Source organism: Porites lutea, chromosome 3, assembly GCF_958299795.1.
Source record: "Porites lutea chromosome 3, jaPorLute2.1, whole genome shotgun sequence".
Lineage (NCBI taxonomy): Eukaryota > Metazoa > Cnidaria > Anthozoa > Scleractinia > Poritidae > Porites > Porites lutea.
Genome location: NC_133203.1, coordinates 17,399,206 through 17,405,971, shown reverse-complemented (window position 1 = coordinate 17,405,971; position 6,766 = coordinate 17,399,206). Strand labels below are relative to the sequence as shown.

The 6,766-nt window shown below is 37.9% G+C and overlaps 1 pseudogene; it reads right to left on the bottom strand.

Annotated features, from left to right (window-relative positions):
* Nucleotides 1–1,432: 1,432 nt before the first annotated feature.
* On the bottom strand, nt 1,433–2,760 carry LOC140931725 (uncharacterized; annotated as a pseudogene).
* Between the last annotated feature and the right edge of the window lie 4,006 nt (nt 2,761–6,766).

Below are 6,766 nucleotides of genomic sequence, written 5' to 3'. Positions count from 1 at the left end.
AAAGCATGTTTTTTTATATACAAAATATTTTCAGTTCGCAATAAATATATCAATGAAGAAATAAATAGTTTCATTTTTTCCTGAATTGACATAGTTACAAGAAAAATGAATGAAATATTCCTGTGAAACCCTTGATGCTTCAATGTTCTTTTAACAAAATGTTATAGGACTTTTTCACTTATCTGACTAAACTTTAACACTCCTCCTGTCCATGAATTTTGTTGCAGAGGGACAAAAGCATGATGCAGGTATGCTTGCTGAGTCTCACCTTTTGGATGATCTTCGTCAGCATGCCTCCGACCTGGCTGGACAACCACTTTGTATTTACGGGGATCCTGCTTACACCATCCGTGTATACCTTCAATGCCCATTTAAAAATGGAGTTTTAACTCCACAGATGGAAGCTTACAATACTGCTATGAGCTCAGTGGGAACAAGTGTGGAGTGGCTGTTCAGAGACATAATCAATTACTTCAAGTTCCTGGACTTTAAAAAGAACTTAAAGTTGGGACTGAGTAGTGTGGGGAAAATGTACATCGTCAGTGCTATTCTTAGAAATGGGCTAACATGTCTATATGGAAACACAACCTCAGATGTTTTCCAGTGTAATCCTCCCGACCTTGAAACTTATTTGGCATAAGTGCTACAGTTTAGGCTAACTGTTTTGAAAATTATCTTTAATAATTCAAGCATTATGGTTTTATGGTGTAAATTAGCAACACAGCAATGAAACCAAGAGCACTTACACATTCTCAGAAGTTTTGCTGGATGTAATGAGAACTGTTGGAAACATGTTGGGGTCACAGCATCAGTTCTCAAGGGTGACAAACCTCAACATACTATGTATACCTCAAGATTTTGATTATTTTTACGACACTAGATTCTGTAAAGGCATATCACACTTGCACTTAGAAACTGTATGTCATGTAATGATTCAGTCTTATAAAAAATACTGTAGAGTTGATCTCACATATGACTCCTGTTAAAATTGTATTGCTTTTGAGACTGTCAGTAAAGGACCAGCCTTTTGCAAATAAAGATATGAACTTGAAAAATGTGATAGCTAATGAGAAAAGCCTTTCTGGCCTTGAATTCATGCAAAAACACGAAAGTAGTTTTTGCTTAAATTCGAGGTTAGTTATGAAAACAAGAGCCATATTTGTTTATATGTTTTTTGTCTTATGGGTGGAATTTTTTTTGACCAACATTGGTTGTTTTGACCTTTTTAAAAACAAAATTTAAAACAAATATAAAATAAAGGCAGACTGATGACCTTCCATGCAAATCCAAAATGAATTACCTTTAAAATACAGTAGCGGACTCCAAAAGACAACTTTGCTACATTACTTGGAATGATTTCACATCCCTATTAATCTAACACTTCTTGCTGTAAAACTAAACTGGAATGAAACTGATGTTTGACTCTTTTGAGTCACTCTTTTAACAAGAGTTTTTCCAAAACAGACATCATTGCCTGACTTTGCTGTGCCATTAACATCTGCATGTGTTGATTCTGTTGCTGCTGTTGAGCCTGGTGTTGGGTCATTGCTTGCAAGAAGGATTGCTGCTGGGGGAACATTGTTTGGAATTGAGCAGCTTTGGTTTCTTCTTCTTTTTTCCTTATCTTTAGCTCTTCTTCTCGGAATGTCTTGTCTGATTCAGCCTTCTCCTGCATAATGTAGGGGGGGTTTACGAGCAACTCGCTCGCTGAGCGTAGAGGTACCAGATATCTGAGTTTACATCTTGTTGTTCTTTAATCTTTACAGCAGCTCATATGTAACTAATCTCAACTACTTTCTCTCTTCTCTCTCCTTGTGCTAAACACTGGCAACTTATACAAGTAAAACGTTGGTACGTTTAGGCTTGCCTGACCATGAGAGTTAAAAACGCTTTTCCCAGTGACTTAAACGAATTTCCTGTTGATAACCAAAGTGGAATGGACAAACCCATAAGAAAACCAATGAAAGCGTGACAGCTAAACCCACGAGACTCTACCTTAAACCAAAACAGGAACTCTGATGTAGGTAACGATCAAGGTCAGTAATGGTTCCAAAACGTACCCACTTAAAAACTGACAATCAAACTTAATTAAACCCCAAGCTTGATGACAATTTGGTCGACAAACCCATTAAAAAGATAATAACACTCAAAAACCTGTTAACACATATACGGATTAACCTTGATCTATAAACTGATCATAACAAGACTCTAGTCACGAGTGAAACGTCAAACACAAACACGAAATAAACTTAAAATAACCTACAAAATACTTCACAACAATAAACTGGAGGGCCTCATTACTGCTTCTCCTGGATTTCCTTTCCTTTGGCTCTTAACCGTCTTCAGAAATTCGTTTCTTTGTTTGCCCCATCCGCTCCAAAGATTGGCTTCTGATATCTTCTGCTGTAGCCTTCTCCCGACCTTTCTTTTCACTAGCTTCCGCAATAGCATCTCTTTCTCTTCCTGTTATGTCCTCAAGAAGTACATCAAGCTCATCTTGTTCTGGTACAGAAATTCCAGATGCAGCTAATTCTGTTTTTTTTCATTTTCTTTGAATCTGCCTTGGATCAGGTTAAATCTCTCCCTGACTGCTCGCTGAGATAAATAAGATTTAAATCTCACAGTTTGGCACCCTCTCAGACTCTTGGCAATTTCATCCCACAGACGCACTGCTTCGTTTGTTCCCTTTTTGTGTTTATCAACCTCTAGGGCAAGAACTTCTCGGGAAAGAAGGATATCATGCTCCCCTGTCCATTGCATTGACTTGCTAATAAAGATAAAAAGAATAGAAAACAACGATTTCTGTCAGTGCAAAAAAAGCAACTTTTGACACTGGAATTTCAGGAAAAGTAAAGGATATCATCATATAACTGGGCACTGGTACCACTTTCTATAAAGTGAAGGTTTCCTTTTTTACTCAAGATTTTGGGTAAAAAAAAGCATAAAGTGTTCCTCTGCTTACATGCAGAAGTGGGATTTCTCTTGTGAGTTAACAGGTCAAACGAAAACTGCTGGGCCCGAAATTCAGCCTGATACATTGTCATTAAATATGCGTACAATTTTTGGTTTAGTTTTACGACTATTATTTCTTTCAGATCCGGAGAAAAACTACTCTCACGACTTCAAGACATTCTAGGATTTCCATTAATTTATATACTGGCCGGCCTAGATTTGATTAAGAGTGGATTTGTAATTTCAACACGTTCCACTAGAAGACGTAGATGCCTAAGTATAAAATTGGTTTGTCTTATTTAAGCCCTCAAAAAGATGTTTTATGAATGCTAATGCGCTCTAACAAAGTTTTTGTCATTATTTGGGGATAAATTTCACGAGAGAGATACTGCTTATCATCAAAACAAAGTTCCGACAAAGGGCAAACTCAACAACCAAGTCAAGTGATTTCACTCAGCTAATCGACAGAAAATAAACAAAATGAAATCGAAAACATTATTCTTCATGATCAGTTACTTCCAAACCATTGATATTCCAGATGTTACTCGTTCTACATTAAGCTGCATGAAATTTCGCTAAACTTTAGTGTTTTAGAAACTAGAAGTGAGCAAGAGTGAATAAAAACAACTTTGAACTTACGATGCTCGCGACGTGTGCTTGTCCGACTTGTCCATCTTTCGGCTTCACTCAGAATGAGTCATTTGCTAAAAAACGTAATAAATCCAAAAAACTATTGAAATATTGTAAAATGAAGGTTTTTATGCCATCTGTGCATTTTAACGAGTAAAGATTCGATGACAATGCATTGTTGTTTACTCCCGTAGTGAACACTTCCTCAACTCGGCATGTTTGCCGTACCAGACAGCCGTCCTACGGCAGGAAAGCTTGCTTGGACCACAACAAGTGACGTCACCGGAAGTAATCTTTCACACTTTTGCCGTACCAGAGCTTCACCGTAGTGGATCTTAAAGTCGTTATTATCAGCGGCTTCTGCTGGTTTTAAGGCATCGTTGATTTGTGTAGCTGTGTTCACCCAAATTACATTGTCTTCTGTTTCATGGAAGGAAAACTTTGTTACTTTGCATGGTCGTCCACTTTCGACTCCGCTTACGACAGATGCAGGAAACATAGTTGTTACTCAAAAGCTTCCACAAGTTCCTTTGGGATTGGCTGTATTTGCTTTCCTCACTGGAGTACATAGCGCACTAGTAGTACAATGCAATGAGTCATTATCTAACACCTCTTCCAGAGCATCTTTTGTGTGAGAGTGATAAGACTTCACAAAAATATTGGCCAACTACAAACTGCACCAAATATAATTACAAATGTCAAAGTACAGATTTGATTGGAATTCAATGTATTAAAAGTCAGCATGATAGCAGTCTTGGAAGACACAAACAGAGGAAGTGAATGAATGCGATATCAACAGAACACAAAAGCAGCCACATAGTACTGTGCAAGAGAGCAAGAAATGTGTACCTCTTCCATGCACCGCCATCATAAAAAAGTACGTTTATTGCAGCTTTTTACTGTTCAAATTTCAAAAAGTCCAAAAAACAGCATTCTAAATCTCATAACTTAGGGTTATTTCTGTCATTATTCCCATATTAATAACGGCATGTAAACTTGCATAATATTTGAACAAACTCAAGGTGCCTAGTTCAAGGTCCCAACACAGGCAATAATCCATAAAAACATGTTAACCTTCCAATCAATGGATGATTAGAAACATACAAAAGGGTTCTGTATGTTATAACACTTGAATGAAAATAAAGTAAACCAGCCATAAAAGTTGTTTTGTTGAGATTTGGAAGGAAATGTGACTGCAGACTATAGCTGACTTAGGGCCATCATCTTGCAGTAGTCATTGAGTGCATGTACATCAATAAAGCCGGTTATCCCTACTGATGAAGAATTTCCACAGCGGAAATAAAACTCCATGCTGTCGGCATTCATAAGCACATTTGTTGCTATTTGAGAATTGTATAGAGTAGCCAGATCCCTGTATATCTAGTAGGATGAGTTGTTTGTCGGATGATGCATATATGTAGTGAACCAGACACTCTGCTTTTGCAAACAAATTTTTAAAGCATCATCTGCATCCTCAAGTAGTTTAGCTTTCTCACCATCATTATTTATCAATTTTGCAAAATGGCTCTTGTACAAATTCCTACACTGTAGCAGGTTGCTCATTTATTTTGGTGACGTACACATGGTCGTACTGAAAACAATCTCCCATATCTTTTGGAGGCACTTAACAAAGAAGTTCAAGTCACAGGTTGCTCAGCAAAGGCTGCCTGAGGATAGTCCATGGCTACCTCATGCATTTCAAGTTGTTTGCGCCAATGGCTCTCGTTCTTTTTGTAGCAAAGAGAGAGCTAATTGCTTCTTTGGATTTATCATTGTACATTTTGATAACCCAGTGATTTGCAATGTTTGGGTTGGTGGATTTTCCAAATAGCATACAGTTTTAAGCATCACAGAATCCACTTCAGGAAAACTTCTGTGAATTTGCTGTATACTCAACTACCATTGCATCTGTCCATTGTTTGGAGGCAATGTCAAATTGTTCAAAGTTCAGGAATAAAGTTTTTCGCAACAGGTTGAACAATCTTTCCAGCTTCCAGTAATGAGGCAATGAATACAGATGCAGGAGACTTAGTTACTGAAAGGCTTCCATAAGTTGCTTTGAGATTGCCTGCATTTGCTTTTCTCACTGGAGCAGATAGCGCACCAGTAGTACAATGAGTCATTATCAAACAACTCTTCCTGAACATCTTGCGTGCGAGAATGATAAGAGTCTTCGCAACAATATTGGCCAACTACAAACTGCACCAAATATGCCTACAATTATCAAAGGACAGATTTGATTTGACTTCAATGTATTAAAGGTCAGCATGATATCACTCTTGGAGGACACAAACAAAGGAAATGAATGAATGTCATATCAACAGAACCACAAAAGTAGCCAAATAGTACTGTGCAAGAAAGCAAGAAATGTGTACCTCTTCCGTGCATTACTTGTGGTTTTGTGGTGTTTGGGGGTTATTTTGGAGTGATTCCAGTGCATTTTAAGTGCATGCATGATATACACTTTAATAGAAAGAGTACAGCAAGGAACCCAAAACTCGTTTCAACGACCCTTACATGGTCCCAAACACCACTAGTAAGGCAGGAGTCCCTGGGCAAACTCTTGCATTTACATTGATAGGCAACACGGCATTTATATGTTGGCAGCTTTTAAGGGGCTTGGGCAACCTGTGCTTGAAATAACATGTGCAGCCAAGGAAGATTTAAGGCTTTAGAAACTGTTAAAACTGTCACTGGCCGTTTTTATGCTAGAGACGTTAAAGTCGTCTAGACGCATTTAACGTCTGAGACGTTAAAGTCGTCTAGTGTAAAAACAGGACGCACAAAAGTAGACGACCTTATTTAAAAAAGTAGATTTTTCTGAAAAAAGAACTAGGCTCTTCTCTCGGAAGACACTGGACACGAGTTAAAGCGGCGCCAAAAATGAACTTCAAGCCCGCGAAATGCGAACAAATTGTTCAAACTCTAACAAAGCGGCGGCATAACAACTTTTAAAATTGCACTTTTAGGTTCAGGAAAACTGCAATTTTAACTGTATTTTGAGTCAGGTTTCAATACAGTGAGGCAAATTAAGTTGAAGCACTGACCTATAAACATTCAGCATACCTTTATATCAAAATCACGTACACTGACATGAGCATGTACAGGTGTGTATGTACAGTGTTTTGTAGGCCTGTTTCTGACTGACCCTGCATTGGTTAAGAGTGTGTGTGTTAAATTATTC